Below are 27,875 nucleotides of genomic sequence, written 5' to 3'. Positions count from 1 at the left end.
TTGTCAAAGGTCGCACGTTACAGGAGATCTTTCGCGGCTGCGCAGAAATCCCATTCTGCCAGGATCAGTTTTTGCGTTGCATTCGCCATTGCTCCTCTGCCCGAACAATCAAGTTCATGGTTTTCAAGATACTCCATTACCTGCAGGATATCGGGAGCGTTTGCTGGGATGTTGGCAAGGCATAGATCCATTCGCCAGTCGATTGGGCAAGTTTTGCAATAAAAAGATGGTTGCACGCAGATTGTATATGTGTAAATAAATGTCATGTTGTAGCTGGCTCCAATAATAGATAGAGGCAGGCAGCCGAAAAGTTGTTCCATTTTTTCACGTATTGATGTTGCTTCGCATAGAGGCGTATTCTGTCGGACATGCTTGTTACCACCAAGAGCGCAGCCATGTTTAACAAGCTAAAATAGTAGTAGGATGGCCGCAAACAGAGCGATGGGCACTGTTCCTGTTATTCCAGAGATGATGGAATGAATGAAGTCTGGTATTAGACTAAAAACTGTTTGAAAGCCTGTGAGAAGACCGGAGGAGACAGTGTTAAAAAAGTGTGCCAGACCTTAAATGTCAGATGTGTTGAAAATTGTGTAACAATTTACAAAGTGTAATGGGAGGTTCGTATTTAAAAGGGAGTGTATTTTACTTGAAGTTTGTGCTATCTGCAGACGATAAATTACTTTTGGAGAAGTGAGGGACACTTCTGTTTGAAACAAAAGCGCTTTCAGTTTGCCCCATTTCATAAAATCTGTTTTCAAAGGAGATATTGAAGGCCATGTTGAACTTAGCGAGTTAGTTTGTGTGGGTGGGAATAGAGATTGCCAGAGGAAGTTATCTGGTTTGAAACAGTAAGGACATATGGTATGCCAGCTCACATTGCGTAGCAGCCCATGTTATTAAGAAGCAGATAACTGCCGTTAGAAAGCAGTGTGAATGTTGGTCTGATTGTGGGAGTTGCGTGCTTTTAAGAAAGCACGCAAGATTGGGGGCTGTAAGCTTAGAAGCGTTGTGCAGTTGGACATTCTTGCATAGTAATGAACGACTGCCATTGTGGTCCCACTTTTCACCTGTGAGAAAAACTTCGGTATCCTCTTCAAGACAGCGATATGTAAATGGGAGAAACCACTGCTCATAAATAAATGCGCTAGCTTATATAATCACATACAACATGACAAAGTACATGTACACCTAGCAGACACGACACTACGTACTGTGGGAACCGTGGCTAGCCATGTACACAAACCAAAAATAGCACATCTGCCACACAATGCATAATGAGGGGAGAGATAGGAGCAAAGTATGTGCGAAGGTAGCAAGTGATTCTCGATTATACAATCCAAAGTGTTGAGGGGATGTGTTGGAGAGACTTGAGTATGCAGAGCACAGACATGTACATGTGATACACTGATGGTCTATTGAGTGAAGTGGACAGTGGATGCAACCATGATGGTACAGTCAGTAGGGAAGATTACGAAAACATAGCGCATACATGCCCCCTCCCCTTCCCCAAATCTTTAGCGTAGTGGGCTGGCTCGGTGTACGCAAGGCTAGCATAGGGGTATGAATAAAAGGCACGTTTCTCTGGGTGGGGTTCTCTTCCGGAATGGCGAACATGTTTGTCAGGTCTGCGTAGCTTACACCGCCATGAGGCTGACGCTGTGAGCAAAGGTGGCTGCAGGAATAATGCTCTCAGCCTGCTGGTACCCAGAAACTGTCATGGCTACTGCGACGCACATATGTACCACAGTTCACCCTTCGACACTGCTGTATGTGAAAGAGGGCCGACCACGTGCCGGCGGAAGCTTCTGGGCCGAGGTCTGCAAGCTGGGAAGGCTCCTGAGATCAACGCTGGCTACCGCGACACAGGCAGACAGCGCCCAGCCTGAGGCCCAGCACCGTGGAGTGCTCTGTATACTACTAACACAATAGTCCAACAGGTACCAACAGTGGAACGGTGTTTTGATCCCACAATGGACGATGTTAGAACTGCATCTGAGAGTGCAGATGAAGGTACTCCTTTCGACCAGCTGTAACCAATTGTAGGTCCCAACAGTGGAACGGTGTCTTGATCCCACAATGGACGATGTTAGAACTACATCTGAGAGTGGAGATGAAGGTACTCCCTTTGACCAGGTGCAAGCAACTCTAGGTCCCAACAGTGGAATGGTGTCTTGATCCCAGAATGGATGATGTCCAATATTACCTGCTGCTGGGTTTTCAGAGAACTCCCTCCATTGAGGTGCATCAGACTCTGTGCTTCCGTAGCTAAGTGCTGCACATGATCATTGGGCTTGGCTGACTGCAGTGGGTGGAGCACACGCGGTACAGCAGGTCAGAACAGTGGAACGGGGTCTTGATCCCAGAATGGATGATGTAAGAACTGCATCTGAGAGTGCAGATGAAGTTACTTCCTTCGACCTGGCGCAACCAACTCTAGGTCCCAACAGTTGAAAGGTGTATTGATCCCAAAATGGACGATGTACGATACTACGTGCTGCTTGGTTTTCACAGAACTCCCTCCGTTGAGGTGCATCAGTCTCTGTGCTTCCGTAGCTAAGTGCTGCACATGATTATTAGGGCTGGCTGACTGCAGTCAGTGGAGTACAGCGCGATATAGTAGGTTTGAACAGTGAAACGGGGTCTTGATTCCACAATGGACGATGTTAGAACTGTATGTGAGAGTGGAGATGAAGGTACTCCCTTCGACCAGGTGCAACCTACTCTATGTCTCAACAGTGGAACGGTGTCTTGATCCCAAAATGACCGATGTTCGATATTACTTGCTGTTTGTTGTTTTTTACAGAACTCTCTCCACTGAGGTGCATCGGACTCTGTGCTTCCGTAGCTAACTGATGAACATGATTATTGGGCTTGGTTGACTGTAGTCGCTGGACTATACCGCAGTACAGCAGGTCCGAACAGTGAAACGGGATCTTGATTATATGATTGAGGATGTCAGAAGTTGAAGTCTGTGATGATTTCTGTGTACCCCCTCTGATCAGGTGCAACCAACTCCGTGCTTCCGAATCCAACAGCACGTGGCTGTAAGGCGTTAATGACCACTGCCTCTGGCCTACACTGCGGTCAGCAGGGCTCAAAATTCAGATCGAGTGGTGATTGCTAAATTACAGAATCCAATTGGCAGCTAACTACAACGTCTATTGAAATATACACAATATCCTTTTAGTATACTTGCTTGAAGAACTTTTTTTAGATGAGTTATAGGTTTCGTACAATGACCAAATTCTTCTTGGTAGTGGAAAAGAACACTGAATACCAGTCTACACTGTGGACAGCAGAGATCGCAATTCGAATTGTTTTGATTTATTTATTGCAGAGTTTTTTGTAAGTTATGTTGTTGTATTTTGTGAAGAGGAAGTGAGAAAAAGTATTCATGGATGTCTGTGATGACTATTGCCTTCAATTTACACTGCAGACAGCAGTGTTCACAATTCAGATCGAGTCGCTATTGTAGATGACGCAGTCCTGTAGGCAAAAGACATTGCTGCAGTGCGCTCTGTCCGCACTACGCATGCGCATCATCACAGGCTCCGCATACGCTTTTTATTTCTTCGCGTACTGCAGATAGGACAGCTCAAGTCAATGCCACATGGCTGTGGGCCCTTGCTGACCACTCTCTATGGCCTACACTGTAGGCAGTAGTGTTCCCAATTCAGATTGAGTTGCTATTGCAGATGATGCAGTCCTGTAGGCAACAGACATTGCTCCAAGTACGGCCCGTCCGCAGCACGGATCATCGCTAGCTGTGCACATGCTGAATGCTTTTGATGTGGCTATCTGAGTGCACTAGAATTGATGGACCCTTTATGATACAATCTTTTTGTGTATTATTTCAGATCTACTGTCTGTATCTCAGTATACCACAAGTTATGGTTCTTTTACGATAGAATCTATTGTGTATTATTTCACATCTACTGTCCCTACCTTACTGCAGCACAAACTATTGACCCTTTTATTATTGAATATCTATTTTCTATTTCTATTTTCTAGATTTGGTAAAGCGCAACAGCTACCCCAGCAATGGGGTGTCCCGGCGCTAGCAACAAGCAAGCTCCTACTGAACGGGGGAGGGAAGGCCAAGAACCCTAGAGAGCGGGGAAGAGGTGGGTCTTGATAGCTTTGCGAAAGACTGGGAGACAGTCTATGGAGCGGATGCTGGGGGGGAGATCGTTCCATAGTTTGGGCCCTAGGACACTAAAGGAGCGGCCACCAATGCGACTAAGTCTGACTCTGGGAACTGTCAGAAGAAGTTGATTAGAGGAGCGAAGGTCACGGCCAGGGACATAGAGTCGGGCCAGCTTTCGCAACAGAGGGGGATTTCCCTGTTTGACGATCTTGAAGATCGTGATAAGAGCTTTGAATTTCACTCTCTGTTCTACGGGCAGCCAGTGCAGTTTGCGGATGGTGGCTCTGGCTGAGCATCTACGTGGGAGACCGACCAGAGTTCTGGCCGCCGTGTTCTGGATACGTTGGAACCTGGCCGTTTCAGCTTTATTTGCTCCCAATAGAAGGACGTTGGCATAGTCCAGGCGAGACAAGATGGTTGCCTGGATAATTAGCTGGCGAGCTTTAGAGTCAAATAGCCCGAGTATAGGCCGGAGGATTCTTAGGAGCCCTATGCAGGTGGCTGCCACCTTTTTAGTATGTGACTGGAAGCTGAGGTTGGCATCCATCCAAACTCCCAAATTTTTTACACAGTTTTTAGGGGATGGAATGGTGCCAAGGGATGACGGCCACCAGTGCTCATTCCATAGGCAGGTGTTTCGGCCGAGGAGTAGCACCTCGGTTTTCCCGGCATTAAGTTGGAGGTAGTTGTCCGTCATCCATTGAGCCACTGATGCCATGCCCTCTCTAAACTTGGATGCCGCGGTGGACGGGCTTTCAGAGAGGGTGACGACAAGCTGGGTGTCGTCGGCGTATGAGACCAGCGTGAGCCCCCACTCTTTGGCCACATCAGCAAGCGGCTGGACGTATAGGTTAAAGAGGGAGGGGCTCAGCGCTGAACCCTGGGGGACTCCTTGGGCTATGGGATGAGATTTAGAAAGAAATGGGGGGGCTGACACCTTGAAGGATCTGTCCTTTAGGAAGGATTGGAACCATGAAAGAGCAAGGCCTGTCACACCGGCCTTCTCTAGACGTTCCAAAAGGATGTCGTGGGACACCGTGTCAAAGGCTGCGCTGAGGTCTGATAGAATCAGCGCAGCACTTTGTCCGGAGTCCAGGATCGTCCTGAGATGTTCGGTGGTGGCCAATAAGGCAGACTCAGTGCTATGGCCCGCTCGAAAGCCATTTTGGGAAGGATCCAGAATACCGTGACGGTCCACATGTTTCGAGAGAATGCCGTTGACATGGGCCTCTGCTATCTTGGATAGCCAGGGTAGAAGGGATAGTGGACGGTAGCTTTCTGGTTTGGAAGGGTCGAGGGAGGGTTTTTTGATTATTGGTGATACCCACGCTTGTTTCCAGGCAATGGGTACAGAGCCCGAGGAAAAGGAGAAGTTGAGGATGTCCAACATGGGAGATAAAAAAAGATCCAGTGAGTCCAGGAAGTGAGAGGGGCTCATAGGGTCAGCGGGGGAACCAGACTTCACCTTCCTGCAAAGTTTGTTCAGTTCGGCAGCCGAAATGGCAGGAATTTGGGTAAGAGGGATACGGCTGGGGGCTAAAGTTGCAGGCTGTCTGGAATGAGGAGAGTTCTGTAGAAAGGTGGCATATATTTTTTTAACTTTTTCAACGAAGTATATGGCAAGCTGCTCACATTGTTCGTTGGAGGAGATTTTTGGAAATGGTGCCCTAGGGTTTTGGAGTTCTTTGACTAGTTTAAAAATGACTTTAGCTGGGTTTGAGTTAGAGCTGATTTTGTTAGCATAAAATGAAGCGCGGGAGGATCTGATGGCTTTATGGTAGATTTTAAGTTTGGATAAATAGTTTGTTTTATCCTGATTATCAAAGTTTTTCCTCCATTGGCGCTCGGCTTTTTTACAATCCTTGCGTAGCCCTTTGAGGGTATCGTCGTACCATGGATTGGAGGGCGTGTTGCGTCCTTTAGTCAGTTTAGCTGGGATGAGAGTGTCAAGGCCATTGGTAATCCAGGTAGTGAACGAGGCGTAAGCCGCTTCAATCTGTGTGTGATCCAATGATTACTGTTGTAGTTGATGCTAGCAGCAACCATTCCATGAGGGCTGGTTTACACTCACCTCACATGCATTCAGCACAGAAGTCACTGGATATGTGACCCTTATAATAAAAAGGAGTTGAGCGCACCTGCCCGTAACCACCTCCACTATCTATCTGTGTCCGTGTATTCATTATCTATGCATGATACTGCCCCTGGGCCGTACCACATTACATTGTGCTGAGGACAGCGTATGCAACCATGTTACCTCTGGCAGTGGGGAAAAGTTCTGTTATGTAGCTTTTACATGCATGACTATCACAGGTGGAAGGCTACTTTACAGAGCATGAACATTGATGAAGATGATGGTTGCATGTTGTGTGTAGTGTCAGATATGTGTATATAGCAAAAAAAAATCAAAAAAGCTCTATAAGCAGAAGAAGACTCTTTCATCAAACGCTGTAGAGAGAATGACTAAAATGGGTGGGGTCCTCCAACTGTTATGAACCAATGAAATGCTTTTCTTTAAGGTCACATGGCAATTGTGCACCGAGCGCGCAAGGAGGCCGCATCCCACGCGATATTGAGAAAATATATTTATCATAATATAAGTTTATTACAGTTAGAAATATATAAATGTTTAAAATATTTTAGATTATCGCTTGTTATGTGATATAATATGTGACATCATCACCATTGCTTTGCAGGTGCGCAAGTTATAGTTAGCTCAACTAACTATAACATGCAAATTTCTCTGGTTTTATCTGAGTCAAATGTCCAACTAACTATAACGTCCCTGAAACCTATGGTTTTTTCAATGAATTTCTAAGGTTTTTTAAATGCTAATTCCTAACTATAACGTCTGTAAAACCTATGTTCTTTTGAGTGAATATAGATATATATATATAGATTCAGTGAAAAAACCATAGGTTTCACACACGTTATAGTTAGGAATAAGCATTTAAAAAACCTTAGAAATTCAGTGAAAAAACCATAGGTTTCACACATGTTATAGTTAGCTGGACATTTTACTCGTAAAAAACCAATGAAATTGCCCCGTTATAGTTAGTTCAGCTAACTATAACTCGCGCGCCCGCAATGCACTGCTGATGACGTCACATATTACATCACTCATGACATGGTCAGTGACATCACTCATGACATCACTGATGACATCTCAAATGACATCACTGATGACATCACTGATGACATCATCCAGTGAATGTGGGTTTTTCTGAAAATTAAATATGTTTTATATATGTATATCTCAAGGTCGATGGAAGAATAAATGGGTATATAAGTGTCTAAATGGATGATTTGTTTTTGAAAAATTGATTGTTTAACTGACTGATTAAGTGTATCATAGTGAATACATGTTTTAGTGAGTAATGTTTAAATATGTATATATCTGTATCAGTCTCTCACTTTGTGTATAAGTGGCTGCATGGGTTGGTGAGTAGATACATGGGTGTCTATATAGGTTATTAGTTGGTTTTTTGAGTATCAGTCTGAGTGTCTGCATGGTTCGGTGGGGGGTATTACGTAGTGCATAGGTGTATGAATGAGTGACTCACTGTTTGTATGTGTTGAACACAGCATGTGTGCAGGACTGTATGGGTGGATGAGTGTGTGCATGGATGTGTTATTGAGTGAATGACTGTCTCAATAGTGTCTTTATGAGTAACTACATATGTTTTAAACTAGTATATGTGACTATTGGTGTATATATAAGAGTATATGTGAGAGTGAGAGATTGAAAGAGTTCTTGTATGAATAAGTATGTGTTTCTATAAGTGATTGTTTAAAAGACTAAGTATGTGTAAGTTTCCGTAGAAGTAAGTGTGGTGGTGTGTGTATAACTGTATATGCAAGTAAATGTATGTTTGATTCTTTGTTAGCATGAGTGACTATGTGTGTGAGTAACTCTATGGATGAGTGGCATTGTGTAACAGGATGTATAGGTGTATGAGTACATATGATGAGTGAGTACATGTATGAGTGACTGAATTGGACTGTTGGTGAATGAGTGGATGTGTATGTGGATCTTAGAATTACTGAAAAGGTTGTTTTAACTGGTATTGGTATGTCCATTGTTTTGAACATTGTAGTTTCTATTTTTGAATGTGTGTGTCAAAGGTTATATTAGGGGAAGAGGAGGTCTGCCACTCTATCACAAGGATGATGTCATCAGTGATGTCATCAGTGATGTCATTTGAGATGTCATCAGTGATGTCATGAGTGATGTCACTGACCATGTCATGAGTGATGTAATATGTGACGTCATCAGCAGTGCATTGCGGGCGCGCGAGTTATAGTTAGCTGAACTAACTATAACGGGGCAATTTCATTGGTTTTTTACGAGTAAAATGTCCAGCTAACTATAACATGTGTGAAACCTATGGTTTTTTCACTGAATTTCTAAGGTTTTTTAAATGCTAATTCCTAACTATAACGTGTGTGAAACCTATGGTTTTTTCACTGAATTTCAAAGGTTTTTTAAATGCTAATTCCTAACTATAACGTGTGTGAAACCCATGGTTTTTTCAGTGAATTTGCAAGGTTTTTTAAATGCTAATTTTTTTTTTATTCTTCAATTTTTTCAAACATATTTTTAATTTAATTTTCTTACCTTTTATAAAGACTATGCTTTAATTTTTAAAATCCTTAAATATTTTTTTTTAATATATTTTTTAAAATAAACATGTAAAATTTATTTCCAGTTCTTTTTTTTTTTTTTTTTTTTTTTTTAGTACGCGTACCGTAAGCTCACGGTAAGCGTATGGTTTACGCAACGTCCGTAATCTATCTACGCTGCTTGCGTATAGTTACGCACTTTGCGTAGCCGCGCGTACTGCGCGTGGGACGCGTGCGCGCTTACGCCGCACGCGCACGTTACGCGGAAGTGCCGGGGAGTGACTGTTATGCGCATGCGCGCAAGCGCGTGTCTTTTTTACGCGCACGCGTACTTTTTGCCGTAAGCGTACCGTAAGCGTACCGTAAGCGTACGGTAGGTCATGTGATCATGAAACACAACTTTTGATTGGTTGAAACTACTTTCAGTTCTAGAACTCTCCTACACCACACCCATTCCCCTCATTTCTGCTTGTGATCCCTTGGGAGAAGGAGCTGGTTTGTCTTTGGGATACGATGGCAGAACAGCAGAGCTCTTCTGAGAGTGAGGCTAGCACTAGCAGCACTGTCTTGAGGCAGAGATCGAGGAAACAAAAGCCCTCTTATGTATGGGATTATTTTACTTTTCCTGAAGGCCAGCAAAAGGTAAATGCACCCTTAGTGACTTGTAAGCTGTGTCAGCGTGTACTTTCTAGAGGTAATCCTAACAGGAAGTATTCCTTTGGGAATCACACCATGAAGAGACACCTCCAGGATGTACACAGAAGGACACATGGTCATCTTTTTGGAGGTAACTCTTCAGAAAGACGAGCCAGTACATCCACAGCAGCTCAGCCTGGACCATCACCTGCAGGGCTTACTCCTTCTTCTGCAGGTCAGGTGAGCCCTTCATCTGTGGGGGGAGAATCTCCTTTTGCTGGCCCTCTGGAAATGAACCCTCGATTTCGGAAGGTTGATATTCATTGCACATTTTGTAAAGATCTAATTTGCCATAGGGAGACCAGTGTTTCCCTAGTGAACAACAAAATAGATCAGCACATTTGTCGCTTTGAATAATTTTCCCATGCTTCCTTTCCTCTGTCCCTGCATGAACACAACGGTTCTTTTAAGAGCCAACCTTATGTTTCATCTTTTTTTTACATATGTTTTTAAAAACTTTTTTTTATTTTTTTTTACCGTACGCGTACGGTGCGCGTACTTTTTTTTTATTTTTTAAAAAAAACACTAAAAATCATTTTAAATACTGTGCATGATTATACATGGCAAGCACATGGGTGTGTGCTAAGACTCTGCTTCTTCCCCCAAAAATTCGCTCCCCCTTTCCATCTAATGCAACTGTGAAATCACCAGAGCAAGACGCAATAAATCTCTGCCTATAATTCTTCTATGCACACAGAGTCATGTTTTCACATTAGTCCCAAAACGAAATTTCTTTGCCAATTTGAAAGCACACTTACTGCTCTTTTTTTTTTCGGGGCAAGTGTAAATCACTTTTACAGACTGACACATTATGAAACCACCATGTGTAACTACAACAAAAACAATTCCCATTTCTATTATTCATTTCTTAAGTTACCACATACATCCCCTCTCAAACTGTAAACTCACCTTTAAAATTAGTTAGTTGTGAAAGAAATGTGACACTCAAACAGCAGATTATCAGAGCCAGGATCTCTGTTGTGTTCACCTCTCTCCTCTCAGCAGAACCAGATAATGGCAAACTTTCCCTCTATTTTTCCACACATATACATGTAAGTTTCAAATCTCAGTGCTTCCCCCTTTTTTTCAAATGTAATCACACATTTCTATTGGTTGAAAACCAACCCTTTTCCAAAAGTACCCTTCCCCCAACTTGACTTCTGCCTAGTACCCTTCCCCCAACTTGACTTCTGCCTGCTACCATAGCAACAGCTCATGGAACACTGCTGTGTAGAGTTAGGTCAGAAGTTCGACACACAATGTTTCAATTCCACAGAGCAAGAGTGCTTGACTTTTCAAACCTTACAGCAAATCCATAGTACTGTTCTTTGGTTACACATTTTTTTGTACCAATACAAAACATGCTTCTATTAATTTACACATACAGCCTAGTTTTTATTCTAGAATGGTATGAAACAGCCAATCAGTTCTTTTTGTTTTGAAAAAAATATGTATGCCTCCATTTCCAAACTGTCTTTCTTTTCATATTGCCATTCTACTGAAAGACACCTCCTGAGTGCATCCAGTTCTCCTTTGAAGATGTTCACAGTGTGGATTGTAGGGCACAGCTATGTCTTCTGGAGTGAAAAGTTTGCAGAGAAATCAGGTATGGTGAGAGACCTTGCTTTGCCAAATGTAGACATTAAATGGATTGGTCAGAGAGGGTTAAAGTGGCACCAATTGATGCCATTGGTGAAATCCTTCATTCAAATCCAACACCCTGACCTCATAATAGTGCACTGTGGTGGCAATGACCTAGGCACTTTGACTGGGGTAGGTCTGGAAATGCTTATGAAGGACACCTTTGCACAACTGTTTACACTTTTCCCTAAAACTGCCTTTGTGTTTTCCAACATATGCCAAAGGCAAAAATGGAACTGGTCCAATCATTTCTGTCCGCAGATTGACAAAGCAAGAAAGCACGTCAACAAATCTGTTTCTGCTTTCCTCCGTGACTATGGTATGGGTGCCATTTACCACAACAACTTGCGTTATGACATGCAAGACATTTATAGAGGAGATGGTGTGCACTTCAATGATGAAGGGAACAGAGTCTTCCTCTTGAACCTTAGACTCTGCATCGGTACTTACTTGTAGGTACCACTAAAAAAATGACTTCATAAACACAACAGCTCTTTTTAGAGCTCCCTAATTTCTAAACTCTTAAATCTGCTTTTCATTTTTTTTTTTTTTTTTTTTTTACCGTACGCTTACCGTAAGCTTACCGTACGCGTACCCCGTGATTTTTTTTAAAATCAATAAATGTTTTTTTTGTACTTTTCTGTCCTTCTTTGACCCCCTTACAAATGTTAGGGGGTCTGTAACTCTCCTCATTGCCCCCTTTCCTTGTTTTCTCTGTTTTTTTTCTGAGTGAAACACACAAAATGGCGGCCGCCGCTTCCTGGTTTCGGCCGATTCGAATGTTTACTAAGATCTATGGGCCAATCAGAATCTCCTTCGCGCACGCCATGTTTCTTCCGTACGCTTACCGTAAGCTTACCGTACGCGTACCCCGTGATTTTTTTTAAAAATCAATAAATGTTTGTTTTGTACTTTACAGTCCTTCTTTGACCCCCTCACAAATGTAAGGGGGTCTGTAACTCTCCTCATTGCCCCCTTTTCTTGTTTTCACTCTTTTTTTTTCAGAGTGAAACACAGAAAATGGCGGCCGCCGCTTCCTGGTTTCGGCCGATTCGAATGTTTACTAAGATCTAAGAGCCAATCAGAATCGCGCTCGCGCACGCCACCGTACGCTTACCGTAAGCGTACGGTAAGCGTACCGTAAGCGGGCTCAGATATATATATTGATTTAAAGGCTATTTTCTCAGAATCTACTGAACAGATTTACACCAAACCTACAAAAGGCACTTCCTTGACCTAGGGACTACCTCTCTGCCAAATTTTGAGTAATTCTGTTCAGCCGTTCGGGCTGTAGCTCGTTCTAAAGGTCCTATGGAAAAATGCATGGGAAAAACGCGTTTTGGGACCCCCCTTTTATCTCAGCCCCCGCTTGACGGATCCCCCCGAGACTTTCAGGGTAGGAGCGGAGCGTAGCGCCCCACCTATTTTGAGAAATTCGCGAGGATTCGTCGACCGGCGCCAAAGTTATTCAAAATAGAATGTTGAGGTTTTCCTATGGAAACGTGGTCCTAACTATAACTACCTACTGGCGACCGCCAGTAGGTAATATATATCTATATATATATATATAGATAGACGGACGGACGGACGGACGGACGGACGGACGGACGGACGGACGGACGGACGGACGGACAGACAGACAGACAGACAGACAGACAGACAGACAGACAGACAGACAGACAGACAGACGCACCCCTATCGGGGAATCCACATTTTTCAGCTATTCTTTATGATTCGGTAGCTAAGCTCGGGTACAACAAGGAGCTGAAGTCTGTTGGGCAAAATTTTGATTACAATGGTATCTGTTCTTTTTGCACTCTATGATTGCTGCATGATCTTCCGCAGAAATTCTTTTTCAAACACTTGCAGGGTCACAACTTCTTCTTGAGTAATGAGGTATATGCTGCACTGGGTATTGACCCAGTTTTCCTGCAATATATTTTTACCTCTACTAGTAAATTATCAATTGGGGTACAATATAAGATTCTTACAGCCCATAGAGTTGATGATCTGTCCACACTGGCTTCTAAGTGGAATATTAGGCTTTAGTTAGTTATCCCTTCTGAAGTAAACACTAGCTCTTTTGACATAATCAATCGCTCATTTCTTTCAGTCAGTCTTAAGTAAGGGTGGACGACAATTTCCATTCCGCTCGCGGAAATTGCGAACATTTGACATTTTCGCGTTCCGGCCGGAATGTGAAAATGTCAAAACTTCCGCGATCCGCGAGGGAACGGAAATTGTTGCCTAGGCAGGTGTGCTTTCTCCCCATATCTACTAATGTCAGCAAATTTGCTGTCATCCTTGATGGAGCTCTGTGCATCCATGAGTTTCTTGAGCGCAATCCCCGTGTAGTTCCTGACACCAGGAGGTTCTGTCTCCTCATCTGCTGCTCTGATCCGTCTCTGGCCCTTTATAAACAAGAGGCATGTGAACTGCATGGAAGCCCCTCCTGTTTGGCCCCACACCCCCCACCCCAGCAGTGGGCATCGTCTTCCCGCCCTTTCCCCCACTATGATGGACAGCTCACTCGAGGGACCCCGGCGCCCGTCGGCGCGGTGGCAACGTTACAGACACACATGGTCGCTGTAGACAACTCTTCTGGCCCTTTATGCAGCTGTAGTGTAGGAAAAGCACTAATAAATATGCAGGGCAGGATTCATTCTGGCACGATGCTCCTGTCACAAAAATTAAAACTCAACAGGAAGCACTTGCAGATATAAATAAAGCAGGTGCCCGAGTTGAAGCTCAAATTCAGTAACGCACTGTAATCAGCACAAAACATTAGTGAGCACGGTCGAGACTAGGCAGGTGTGCTGTCTCCCCATATCTACCGTCCACAATTTGCTGTCATCCTTGATGGAGCTCTGTGCATCCATGAGTTTCTCAAGCGCAATCCCCGTGTAGTTCCTGACACCAGGAGGTTCTGTCTCCTCAACTGCTGCTCTGATCCATCTCTGGCCCTTTATAAACAAGAGGCATGTGAACTGCATGGAAGCCCCTCCCATTTTGCCCCACACCCTCCACCACAGCGGTGTGCATCGTCTTCCCGCCCTTTCCCCCACTATGATGGACAGCTCACTCGAGGGACCCCGGCGCCCGTCGGCGCGGTGGCAACGTTACAGACACACATGGTCGCTGTAGACAACTCTTCTGGCCCTTTACACAGCTGTAGTGTAGGAAAAGCACTATACATTTACCCAACGAGGTAGCACTTACTGATTAGCCAGTAGAAAGTACTCCAGGTGAGTAGAGGTATTGCACAAAACGGTGGCATCTTCTTGGGTAAATATGTAGGGCAGGATTCATTCTGGCATGATCCTCCTGTTACAAAAATTAAACCCCAACAGGAAGCACTTGTATTTGACCTTCAACTCGAGCACCTGCTTTATTTATATCTGTAAATCTTACAGATATGAATAAAGCAGGTGCCCGAGTTGAAGGTCAAATTCAGTAATGCATTAATCAGTAAACAAAAATCTCCACGATCATGCGAAATTTCGCGTGATCGCAGATATTTTTTGCCGTTTCGCTATATTTTGCGAAAGGCACTTTCGCAAATTCCGCCCACCCTTAGTCTTAAGCTGCAACAGTTTAAAACTTTGTGCATACTATATTATACTCTAAAGAGAATCTGAAAGTGGATTAGAATTCACTCTCACGATTAGAACTTTTGCCCTAAATGCCGCATATACCCAGCCGACATTCTCTATATGTTTGCCAGCTGTCCCGCTCTTCAGGATTTCTGGTCTAGTCTGAGTCAACTACTCTCTTCCTGTATGGGGCTCAATTTCCAAGTGTCTGTCAAAAAGATCATGTGTCCTACAAACCAGACTGTGGCCCTAGATATACAGCGGTCTTATCCATTGCCATTATAAATGCCCAGCTATGCATTGCAAGATTTTGGATTAACCCCGTAGTGCCTTTGATGTCTGAGTTGTGGGTTCTATTCTGCCTCAAAAACATTTAGGCTCATTTGTTGATTTTTTGACTGTTGGGACCCCTCTTACCATTTACTTTTTTCATACTTGTGTTCACTCCAGGTACTATTTCTAATGTCTATTTCACTGTTTATCTCTTTGCAGTTGGATGTTGCAGTGGCAATGTTATTTATGTTATTTTTGTTTGATGTTGTCTGGTGATTATTTTCAACTCTATAAAATCTTTTTTTTTTTAAATACTAAAACAAAAGAAAATTACTATTGAGCAGGTCCATACAATGAAACTTGACCAACCTAAAAGCTATTTTAACTGTAAAAATGCCCTCTGTTTCCATAGATAAACATGGCCTACACTGTTACATTTAGTAAATACTAAATTTGAATTGGTAACAGTTAGAGAGCTAATTCAAGGTCTCATGTTCATGGTAATTCAAAATCCAACTTAATGGTCAAGCCGGATTTTAACTTGCTATTTTTGAATTATATATAATTTCCCTGTCTAACACCAAAAGGTCCTTTGCTTGTGTTCAGTATCACATGACTGATAATAGCTCCCCTGTAGTGAAATCGGTATTGTTCCCAGAAAGGAGAAAAATGGCCCTCATTGTGGGTTGGGAGTTTCCCTCCTTGACAAGATGGCATTGGGGCTGTGCCCAGTAATGTGATTAACTTGAAAGGAGTGACCCCTGTCACAGGCAGGCCCAACAGGACTCGAAATATGCACATTTAAAGATTGCTTAATTTAACGTGTTTAATGGAAAAACAAGTGTATGGCCCTCTGCAAGCCCTTTTTAGGTCTCGCGTGTGTTGCAGGGCAGAGCCCTGCTCCGCCTCCACGAGAGATTTTGTAGGAGAGGATTTTCAGAAAAGGGCTTTAAGCCCCGCCCCTCATTTCCATTGGCTGGCGTCACCGTTTATGCTAAACGGTGGCCTAGCATTAGAAATGAGCTTTCTGGGTTGCCTCCCTTTGGACTTTTCCTCCGGCCCCTCCGGACTGGCTTGCCTGCTTTCCTTCTGTCGTAAGCGATTTCCTATCTTTATGGGGCAATGTGTTTAAACACATGGCCCCATACAGACAAGAGATCTCACGCGGTAAGGATTCGCTCTTGTTCTGTCTGCACCTTCGCTTTGCTTTCTTTGGGAACCATATGTTTTCACTCCATCTCATGCCAGCTATAGTCTGGGTCATCCCCTGCTCATCCAGTGGGTAGGTGCAATATAGTGCCTACGCAGGTAGGTAAGATGCATGAGGCCCTGATTATACTGCACAACTTTGAACTTTACTATTTTGGCACATCATGTGTGGGAATCTTTTAACCTGCTCCTTGGAAACATAAATCAATGAATTATTTCAGTGAAATAATTCTTTAACAATAAACCCACATTTGTTTGTTGTTGACCGCGTTTACCGATGACAGATGTCTTCACATCTAGTGCATGCCACTCACTCAGTTCCGTGTTACACATCCGTACAGATAATAGAGTGCATACATTGCATTTCCCGGTCAACGTTTTCAGACGAGGCAGCCTTCGATTAACTCCTTTACACCATCATGTGAAATAAAAGACAGAATACCAGATCTAGCAACATAAACATAAAATCCACATATTAAAGATATACTTGTCATGTTAAATATACAGCTATTTATCCACCGCATAATATTAAAATCAGACCCTACGATAACTAGACTTTAATTGATAATGGCAGAGAAATTAGTTTCTGCAAAATCATTAATTACACAGAAGTACATGGAACACAAGCATTTGCAATGCAATAGGTCTCGCATTTACGTGAGTTTGAGCTTTTGGCATTGTAAATAACAATGCCTTTTATTTTGGTTTTTAAAACACAAATAAAACGCATTGTCATTTACAATACCAATAGCTTAAACTCGCGTAAATACAAGACCAATTGCATTGCAAATACTTGTTAGAATACCTGAGGGAGGACGAATCCCCAAGTGCATGATGCAATACTTCCATAAACTATTGCCTCAAAATGACCTGGGAGGTGGCATGCCTAGAGCCCCGTCCTAGCCTCAACCTCAGGACCTCATCCCCTTGGCCTGTGCCAAATAATTTTGTCCAAGGGGACCCCATTCACCCTCAGGTCCGGAGGTTACTCTGGGTGAGCATGCCCATCATCAAAATAGCTGCTCCCGCTGCAGTTAGTGCTCCCTGCTGCTGGTAACAGAGAGGCCTGTTCCTGCATGGCAGTTGTTTTAAGGAAGATACAGCTCCAGCGCAGCACCAGAGCTTCATGTGCGAAGCTGACTGGGGCTTCTTTATACTCCAGTGACTCTCACCAGTGTGGGTGTGCCGGGTGAGTTCAGGGTAGATCATGAAATGGATAAAAAATAAAACAAAACATAAAATAAAAGACATGAGGTGCAAGGCTGTGCAATAAACAAAGCATCCAGAGCCACTCATTATCAATTTATGCTCCTGGCCAGGAGTGTGCCATAATGCCTTGTAAGGGCTTTTATGTTCCATATTTCCCTTGTGGTGTCCCAAAGAGGGCCAGAGAGTGCAGCAACCCTCCAGGAGGAACCAAACAAAAGTCGTATCCTATGTCTCCCAGGATGCATGACCTAGGGAGAATTTCCTATACTTTTTAAATCATTCCCTGGGCTTGACCTTTTGATCTACAGCTCTGGTGTGTTGAGGCTCATAATGGTGTGTCTTATGGGCACATTTTATGTGTAATAAGCTAACCCAGTAATTGTCAAAGGGAGAGATAGGCCTTGCAGTCATAAAAAACAACTTTTAGAATTTGTAACTACCAGGACATGTAAAACATAAACCCACATCTCCTACATTTTAAAATCAATGAAACTATCCCCAGGAGCATTTAGGGCATACCATAGGGGTGCCTTATGTATATTTTAAGCCTGGCAAAAAGTTTGTCTTGCAAGATCAAAGTGGCAGTTTAAAACCACATAACAGGCTGCAGTGGAAGGACTGAGACATGTTTTAAAAGGCTGCGTTATTGGGTGGCACAATGAGTGCTGCAGGCCCACTAATAGCATTTTATTTATAGACACTGGTTACATGAAGTACCACATTACTAGAGACTTACAAGTGAATTAAAAGTGCAAGCCAATTGTGCTCTGTGTTAGGAAGAGAGGACAAGCACTTTAGCACTGGTTAGCAATGGTAAAGTGCAGAGACTCCTAATAGCAAACAAAAACAGGTTCAGCAAAGGAAGAGAATGAAGGCAACTAGTCAGGGGTGAGCCTTTGATAAGGCAGATAGGCATGTGTTATTTAAAATTTCATAACCATATATTGCGATGTTATATATCCGATACAGGTGGGGGGTACTGTGGAATTTCTTTCAACTTTATGGGCCTGATACACAAAAGTAAACTTAGACCAAAAGTCGAAGTTTAGAACTAAAGTCTAACTTTACTACTTCTAAAGTTAGACTTTTGGTCTAAGTTTAGACCAAAAGTCTAACGTAGACCAAAAGTCTAACTTTAGTACCAGTAAAGTTAGACTTTTGGTCTAAGGTAGACTTTTGGTCTAAACTTAGACCAAAAGTCTAGCTTTAGTAGGAGTAAAGTTAGACTTCAGATCTAAACTTAGACGTCAGGTCGAAACTTAGAGTTTTGGTCTAAGTTTACTTTTGTGAATTAGTCCCAATGTATACATTTATAAATAAGTGCATACTATTTAGTAGTGTGTGAGTAATAAATGTTTTTTTCCTTTTTGCAAAGAAAAAGCGCTGACGACAATAATTGTATTGTAGAATAGTATTGTTGCATGCCAAAGGACGAAGATTACTAGCCCACACCACTTCCCCTAAGTAGTTTCTGGACTGCTTTACTTTGCTACCCTGATAGAGTCAATTGCCACAATGGGGTAATTGGTTCCCAGTAAGGTGATCATTGTAGAACTACTATTTGTGTGGGACTCACATCCTGCACAACAAATAGCCCAAGTTCTTACAGGAGCCAAACATTCCACTAAAGTAGTCAATTTCTAATCTTAACCTCATTTGGAGCCCTACCAATAGTGGGAATCAATACTGCAACACATCCACAATTGCATGACCTATTCCATATTTTTTTTTTTTACAAACTACATTCCTCTCACTTAACTTATTCACATTTGTGGAAAATTAACACTTAGGGGCTTATTACGATGTTGGGTGTATGCACAGTAGCGAATACGGGTCTGACTGATGTCCGATTGGTGGTCCCGACTGCTTAATTTTGATCCAACCATACCTGGTGCGGCTACAAACTCCCTTTTCTGTATGGGAGCTTGTGCTGCAATCAGAAACCGGCCGTAGCACAAGCTCCCATGCAGAAAATGGAGTTTGTGTTCATCCCTGCAACTCGTGGCAGGCACCTCATGGTGCCTGCCATGCTATGCAGGGATGAACACGGTGGCACCATAGGTGCCCCCTCTGCCACCAACCGGAGGCCGCTGGCTGAAGGGGACCCAGCTACGGGCTCTCAAACTTGCTTACTGAAAGGCTTTCCGTGTCAGAAAGCCAGGCATGGAAAGCCTGACAGAAACCGAGCATCGTCATCCAGACTGGTAAAGCACTTTTCATAGGGTACGTGCCAGTTCCAACTTGCAGATGGGACTCCTTGAGCCCTACGGAAGCCAGCCGGAATGTCTGGCCAGTTTCAAAACCGACAGCCTCCACTGTAACAGTGGAGGCTGTGGGTTTTGAAACCGCAATGAGGCTTGGAAAGCCTCATCGTAATTGGCCCCTCAGTATCAAGAACTTATTTTAGGGAAAGGAATATTAATGTAAGCTGTTATATTACTAATGTGTTAAATTCTTCTACATCTAGGATGTTCACCTAATTTAAACCGTCTATCAACCTTACAATTATAACTACACTCACTTCTACCAATCATAGCTCAAGTATACCAATAAGGACACTTATTTTGCCTAATCAAAGGATGTATCAGTGACATTTAATTCACAATCTGTATATTCAAATGACATGTCATTCCATGAGCACCAGAAACAGTAGGTTCTACTCTCTTTAGGCCACAAGCTCTAATAATATTATATTCTGCATCAGTCAACTTGACACTCTCTTTTAATAAATATTATTAGTATTTTCACTAACCTTACAGCTTCAGGTAGTCTATCTATAATCATATCATAATCTACATCATACTCTTCTAAAATGCTTGCTTCATAATTACAGCAAAGTAAACGGAACATGAGAAACCAGTGTGGTAATGGAAGCTGTACATAGGTTACTGCTGAAGCAAAAGTTGGGAGATGCGTGCAAATATATCAATCAGAAACATTCATGATCTCCTTGTAAGCACTAAGCAAGTTTCCATAACTGTCTCCATGAGCTCAGCTAATGCATTTTGTTTAGTTCTAATTGAATAGTTTGAACCATATCCAGTAGGGAAGTGTATACTCATCATGACACCAATTAGTATTAACAAGATACAAATCATAACAATTGTTTCAAAAGTAATTTTTCCTTAATATTGATTAAAAACCTATACAATACAGTATAGTATTAGAATTGTATTCAGTACTTTGATTTTCTACACCACACAGCTAGGCCTGCCACAGTAAATAGCTTTAAACCATGGTATGTAAATTCATGTAATTTGTTTTTGCACAAAATCAGAAAATTAAGGCAAAATTACAAGAAATGCATGTTGTTTTGCATGATATTTTAATGCAAAATGCATCCTCGCGTGCATTTAAACAAAAGCCCCATAGACAAGTCACTTGCATTCTGTTGTTCATGTGTTCATGTTTTTTTAACAACTTTGTGGATTTGCAGTAGATTTTTACTGCGAATGTTGGATAAATATGTAAATTGGACTTATGGCCTAATTTCGGGAATGTTGCATAATGTGAGATTTCTAAAATTACATAATTTATGTTTCTTTAAAGCCTACTTTTAGGGCCTTTCACTTTTGGGGCATGGTAATATTAATTTTCTATGTGTCCCACTTAAACAAATCATTGATCCTACTTGGTGGGCTTCAAGGCCTACATATGGGTGACTTACTAATATTTAAAAGGAAGGTTTTTACCAGGCACACAACCCACTGCAGGTTTTTTACTGCCGCAGTTAAGCAACACTGGAAGGCATAAAGCAATGTTTTCCTTGTTCCACCATTAGATGGCACCACAAGAGCTGCAGTCCAGTGGTGAAATGTATCTTTCCATGTCATTGTTGCTGTTTTTATACCATATAGTATGGCCATATTGGAGAGTTTAATATGCCACTCTGCGATTAGCCAATGTCTACCTATTTTAGGGGTCAGGGCACATACACTGGGCCCGTAGACAGCAGTGTCCATTCGTACAAAGTCTAAAAACCAGCAATAAATTTCAGCAAAAAATGGAGCCAGCCATGCAAATAGGGCAGTTCTCATAGTCACCCTCAATTCTATTAAATTGAGTTTTGAATCCATAAGCAAAATAATCTGCCTTTCTGAATCTATCAGAAACCCCAGAAATGCTCCATTCTTCTTGATGGGATCATATCTTAATTATCTCTATATTTAGAATCAATTTCATGGCATAGTATGCCTGGTTTAACAAAAGGTCTTTCTCCTGCCCGAAAGATACCACATGTCCAGGTTTACCACCGCCCCTAGCCTCAAGGCTTTTATGTGTGAGAGTCCCCACAATCAGTTTCAACAGTTTGCTGAAGCACTTCGGACTGTACTGCTCCCTAATGGATTAGAGTGAATACAGATATGCATAAGACCGAGTCCGAACTTTGGTGGCATGGTTGGAAAAAACGATGGCTTGTAATGCGGCCCAAGTGGTTGCTAGTAGCAAAAGATTAATCAAAGAATTTCATCCATCTCCTTGTTGTTGTTGCAGTTGAAGCCCTACGTTTGATGGGTATTCCCAGATGTGGGTTCTGCACTCACTATGCCATTGGAACCAAGCTATACCTGACTGATGAGCCCTAATCATGGCAAAACTGTTCCTGTGTTACTGTGGTTCCTCTTCAGGAAGGACCTGGACTGACAGTTCTGGCTGGACTGCTCTGATTGAAGCAGGGTCAAGACTAATTTGCATTTGGCTGGCTCCAAACTGAGGTTGCATGGTGGGCAAAAACAAATGGATTGAGATGCAGCCTAAGTGAATTCAAGTGGCCGAAACTAATTCAAGCATTCCATCCACCATTTTTTATTAAAAAAAACAAAAAATGTGTCCAGTTAAAAGAGGATCAAATCAGAAAAGGTTTTTATTCCAGTACCTGCCTGATTCAAAAATCATCCGGAAATACAGGTTTATAATCAATCTGAAGAAGCTGAATGTTTTTTTCTCAAAATGACTCATTTCAAAGTGGAGACATTGCAGAGAAAAATTCACCTGTAATCCTCAGGGGAGTGATTGTCAGCCATGGACTTGAGCGATGCATTTCAATTTATCCTCCTCATCAGAGGTTCCTCAGATTTTGTGTGGATGATCATCACTGGTAGTTTGGTTGCTCCAGTTTTGTCTGACATAATCTCCAAGAGTGTTTAAAAAAAGTTTGAACACGAATTGTGGTTAATCCACATAGTAAAGGGATTTTGATCCACCCTCATCCAGACCAGTGGCTTTTTCACGGTAGTTCAAACACAGGTCTGCTTTGTACAACATTGAAGGATTTTGGTTTCCTAATAAATCTGTAAAAACTCACTTCTGCCCACTCAGGATCTGGAATTCGACAGAGGCTACGGAACTTTTGCTAGCACCAGTGGACATAGGTGTTGTCTCCAGGGTGACATGGGAAACCATTTCCCTCAGTTGTCATTTTTATATTTTGATTTTCCTTATGGACATCATTCCTTCGTCTTTTCAGTTTTCTTTCTTCTCCAGCCATCGTCTGTGTTTGTGTAGGGCAGGCGCCCTTGCATCATGGTGCAAGGCTACCTGCACTGGCGCTAGGCAGTACTCAGTGAGCCAGTGCAGGGACTGCAGGAACAGAGTAGGAATTTGTCTTCTCCTAGTAGATATGCTGCATTTCTGCTCTCTCACTGTCAAGTTGTTGTACTGCATTGTATTTTTTGACTTTTGATAAATCTGCCCCAATATCATGCTTGAACAAGTAGTTAGGCTCGAGGTCTCACTCTATTGCCAATCTCATCTTTCTGATAATCAGTTGAGTGGAGGTTCATCTGATATCCCTTCCAGCAGTATACATTCAGGGAAGGATAACGTCCTGGCAGACTGGCTCAGTAGGGTATTTTCTTCTTCCCACCACTCCTGTTTAGCTTCTGTATTTTTTAAAACATGTGCAGAAGGTTAAGTACCCCAAAGATAGATCTATTTGCTGCGGCAAAGAATGCTCTTCTTCTATACTTTCTCTCCAGGAGCAGGGCTCATGGGGGATAAATGCTTTGACTTATCCATGGCCTCCTATTTTTGTTCTGCTCTTTCCCTCCCTTTCCCTGAGTTCCAAACTGCTAGCCAGGCTGATGCAGGAGAAGGTGGTTCACATTCTGATGGCCTCTTTTTGGCTGAGAATGGGATGTTTTACTTTGCTGAATTTAACACCATAATGAATCCTTCCAATAGATCAGGGCCCCCTTCTGTCTCTTTTTCTTCCACTAAACACCTGCAGAACGATGTGATTAATGTCATGGCTGTTAAGAGGAGGAGTTTGAAGAGACGGGGACTTTTGTTGCCTGTGGCTTGTTCAGTCCAACATTGAAACTCTTTGACAATTCCTGCCACGGCTCACTTCTCTTGACTATCACAATAAACCAGCATGACTCATATATCCCTTCCAACACTTATGAATGAATGTCTTTTGCCCTGACTTTGACCATATTGCATGCTGCTGGTAATAACGAGCTGAAGCTGGTGTTCCCCGGTTTGTTTGAAAAGGTTTAGAAGCCTTCCCAAATGTTATACCATGCTTATGCAAGGTCAGGTTTCAGGTGCCACGAAAATCTCAACCTGTTCCTTGCTATAAGTAATTAGAACGGGACCTTTGTGAACATTCTAAAGCACCTTTTAGAAGGCAGCTTCATCAAAATGATCATCTGCACCTGTCCCTTGCTATAAGCAATCAGAACGCAACCTTTGTGAACATATCAAGGCACCTTAGTGAAGGCAGCCTTATCAAGTTAATTATCTGCACCTGTTCCTTGTTACAAACAATTAGAATGTGGCATTTATGAACGCTCTAAAGCAGTCTTGTTTCAAGACCGTCACTTGTTTCTCAGCTTCCAGGACTCTGTCTTGCCAGCTCTCTCGATCCTCCCTCTTTGACCTCACTGCAAAGAACATCCTGCATTAGTCTCGCACCTGGATGGAAAAAAGAACAAGAAGAAAAGGAAAGACTTGATTTTACAACGTGCTGAGCTTGGTCGCAAGATCGTGCACATACAAAGGTTACCAGAGTTTTCATTAAACTTGTACATACTGTTGGCAGGGATCTGCCAGAAAGGACTGAAAACAGAACAACAAGAAAACTAAAGGTTGGTTTGGAATTTGAAAATCTTTTGTGAGGTTATACCTAAAGAGATAGAGTTAATACGAGTACAAAGCCTTAATATTTGTTTGTCTAATAATATTTGACCAATGTACGTACAGGAATTCTGTGGCATCTGACTATCCAAGTCACAGTAATCCTATCTCCACAGTGGAGGCAAAAAGTATCCATGCTTATTGACTCAGGGGCCACAGGAAATTTCTTTGATCCGATCCTAGATGCCATTTCGGGCTCACAAAAGTTCCCAAAGAAAAACCTAGCCTGTGCGAGCAGTAGATGGTTCAGAGTTGTCTTCTGGACTAATTTGTTTTCAGACAGAGGCTCTAACCCTAATAACTAGAAACACCATAATCCGAAAATCGATTGGGTACACCACACCATAACCTTGAACTCACCATTTTGAGCTACTACTTGCTACCAAGATGCTCATTGGCTGGGTTCAGGAACTCTGGCAAAGGCCCCTGAGTGCCTGGGGAGGGTGCCTCCCCACCCTGGGCTCGGTCCTCAGGCCTGCTGCATGTCAGGGTGCCCGGGATGGGGTCCAGCAGGCCTGGGTAGGCCTCCCCTGTGCGTCCGGGCCTGGGAGCCCTGCTGGGTCCAGGCGTCCCGCCGCGCCCTGGTTGGGAACTACTACCCTTAGCCCCATCCTCTGGCCTTCCGATCCTCCAAGGACCCGGGACAGGGGTACATCGGTCCTGTGCAAACCTCCCCCGCTTCGCCTGCTTGTCAAGGTGTCTGCGGGCCCTGGTCGGGAGGCACGTCTGCTCCCCCTCGAAGCCCCAAGGCTAAAACCCAGCTGGGGCCTCAGGCCCCCCATGCTGCGGCACCTGCTCACTATTTTGAGAGGACACAGAGCAACCAGATGGCCGCCCTTTGAGCCCGGCCATCTGGTTGCACCTTTCCCCTCGACCATCTGGTTGCACCTATCCCCTCGGCCATCTGGTCGCGCGCAATGCTTTCCAATGGGTGATCAGATGGCTGGGCTGCCCTGGAAGTCCCGATGAGGGCTCATTTGCCCCCCCCCCCCGATACCAGCGAGGGCTCCAGGGGGTCAGGCAAATTCATGCCTTGGCTCCCCTCCATCACCCAGTGTGCACGGATTACAAGAAAGGGGGGGTATTTTTCCTCCGGATTATTAGAGAGAGCGTTAGTCTGACCTTCATGAGGTCTGGCAATTCCAGGACAGGGGAAGGCAGGCCCCTGGCCCGCACGCTAGGGCCCCAAGGTGCCCGGCTTCGCACCTGCCTTCCAGAAGGTGACATTCTTGGACCGGTGCAAGACGAACCAAAGCGAAAGCATTTGCCAAGAATGTTTTCATTAATCAAGAACGAAAGTCGGCGGTTCGAAGACGATCAGATACCATCGTAGTTCCGACCATTAACGATGCTGACTAGCGATCCGGCGGCGTTATTCCCATGACCCTCAGAGCAGCTTCCGGGAAACCAAAGTCTTTGGGTCGTGGGGGGAGTATGGTTGCAAAGCTGGAACTTAAAGGAGTTGACGGAAGGGCACCACCAGGAGTGGAGCCTGCGGCTTAATTTGACTCAACACGGAAAGGATTGACAGATTCGATAGCTCTTTCTCTATTCTGTGGGTGGTGGTGTATGGCCGTTCTTAGTAGGAGCAATTTGTCTGGTTAATTTTGATAACAAACGAGACTCCTCCATGCTAACTAGTTACGCGACCCCCAGCGGTCGGCATCCAACTTCTTAGAGGGACAAGTGGGCTTCAGCCAAACAAGATCGAGCAATAACAGGTTTGGATGCCCTTAGATGTCCTGGGCTGCACGAGCGCTACACTGAACGGATCCGTGTGTGTCTACCCTTCGCCAACAGGTTGTGATAGGGATTGCAATTATTTCCTATGAGCGAGGAATTCCTAGTAAGTGCGGGTCACAAGCTTGCATTGATTAAGTCCCTGCCCTTTTACACACAGAGCGTCGCTACTACCGATTGGATGGTTTAGTGAGGTCCTCGGATCGGCCCGCTGGGGTCGGGAATGGCCCTGGCGGACCGCTGAGAAGATGATCAAACTTGACTATCTACAAGAACTAAAATTCATAACAAGATTTCCGTAGGTGAACCTGCAAAGGATCGTTAACGGCGGAGCGGCACGCACGACGGATGGCACCAGCCCGAAACCCTCGGCTGCCTCCTGCAAGCACACCCTGGGCACAGGGTCCGACCCTGACCTCGTGCGCCCTGGCTGGCGGAGTGCTCCGTGGCTGCATGGGGCACTTGGGTGAGGACTGGGCCTTGGTGGCTCTTCTTCTGCCGGGGAAGAACCTGACCGACTGATGCACAAGGGACAGGGGACGTGGGGCAGCCACCGGCCCCTGTCCCTCTCCCTGGCAGGGGCACAGTGGTGGGCCCTCCTGAGACAGAACCCACCCTTACCCCATACGACTACCACAGTGCTGGGGAAAACAAATGGCAGTGCGTCCCAGGCTGGGACCACCTTCCCTGAAAAGCCCTGCCACCCCGGGCCCTCCCAAGCCCGAGTCCCACCCCGACTGAGCTTTGGGCAACCGAGAAGTGGCCTTTCTTGGGCAGTAGGGTGGCTTGGAAGAGAAGGAGCCAAGGGCCTGCGAGGGGACTCCCCGCTGCTCTTGGTGGGAGGCGTGCTGGATGGGGAACTGCCTGGCAATTCCCTTCCGGCACCTATGACCCAGGCAAGGGTGGGTTGGGCTACTCACCAGCCTGCCGGCACAGCTCAGGGCCACCCAGCGACGGATGGCTGACGTGCAGGTGGGGCGACCCTCCCTCGTTGCCAGGTAATCAGTTCGACCCGGTCCCGTGCGTCTGAGCCAAGGGGTTTGAAGACTCACGTGGTCCCAGGAGGGACCGGCAGTGCTGGGGCTGCCTGCTCCCCTCACTCCGGGAGCCCTCCCTTGCCAACGGGTGGGACTCCTGTGCCGAGCACCTGGTAAAGCTTTTTTCTCCCAACGGTGCAGTCTGAGTCCCAGAGGGGAAGCCTTCAACAGGCTGTACGGGCCGTCTCGGTGCATGGGCGGTGGCTGGAAGGCATTGCCTTCCTCCTGCCTCTCCTACACCTATAGGTGTGCGAACATTTTCAAAAAGTTGCCTGTGACTCTTGGGGTGGATCACTCAGCGCGTGCGTCGATGAAGATCGCAGCTAGTTTCGAGAATTATTGTGAACCGCAGGACACATTGATCATCAGGTTTCTTCCGGGGTTATGCCTGTCTGAAGATTGCTCCATCGTCAATCGCCCCAGGGCTTCCACGGGAAGTGGCTGGGGCCGTTGTAGGTTTAGCTCTGCTTCCCTTTGTCCCCCCACAAGGACAGACCCCCGATTTCCCTCACCGAGTCCTGTTGAGGAGGTACGCTGTCCACGCGCCTAGTCCTGCTTCCCCACCTC

At 44.4% G+C, this 27,875-nt stretch overlaps 2 pseudogenes across 1 annotated transcript in view; both read left to right on the top strand.

Annotated features, from left to right (window-relative positions):
- The window catches only part of LOC146808984 (sialic acid-binding Ig-like lectin 13), a 464,421-nt pseudogene that overhangs the window by 295,001 nt on the left and 141,545 nt on the right, over positions 1 to 27,875 (top strand). The gene's annotated exons all lie outside the window — the stretch shown is intronic.
- LOC146808986 (5.8S ribosomal RNA) lies at positions 27,585 to 27,710 on the top strand (annotated as a pseudogene; the record flags this gene model as incomplete).

Source organism: Triturus cristatus, chromosome 7 (assembly GCF_964204655.1).
Source record: "Triturus cristatus chromosome 7, aTriCri1.1, whole genome shotgun sequence".
In the NCBI taxonomy this organism is placed as follows: Eukaryota; Metazoa; Chordata; class Amphibia; order Caudata; family Salamandridae; genus Triturus; species Triturus cristatus.
Note: the sequence above shows the minus strand (reverse complement) of the source record. Positions and strands in the feature narration are given on the sequence as shown.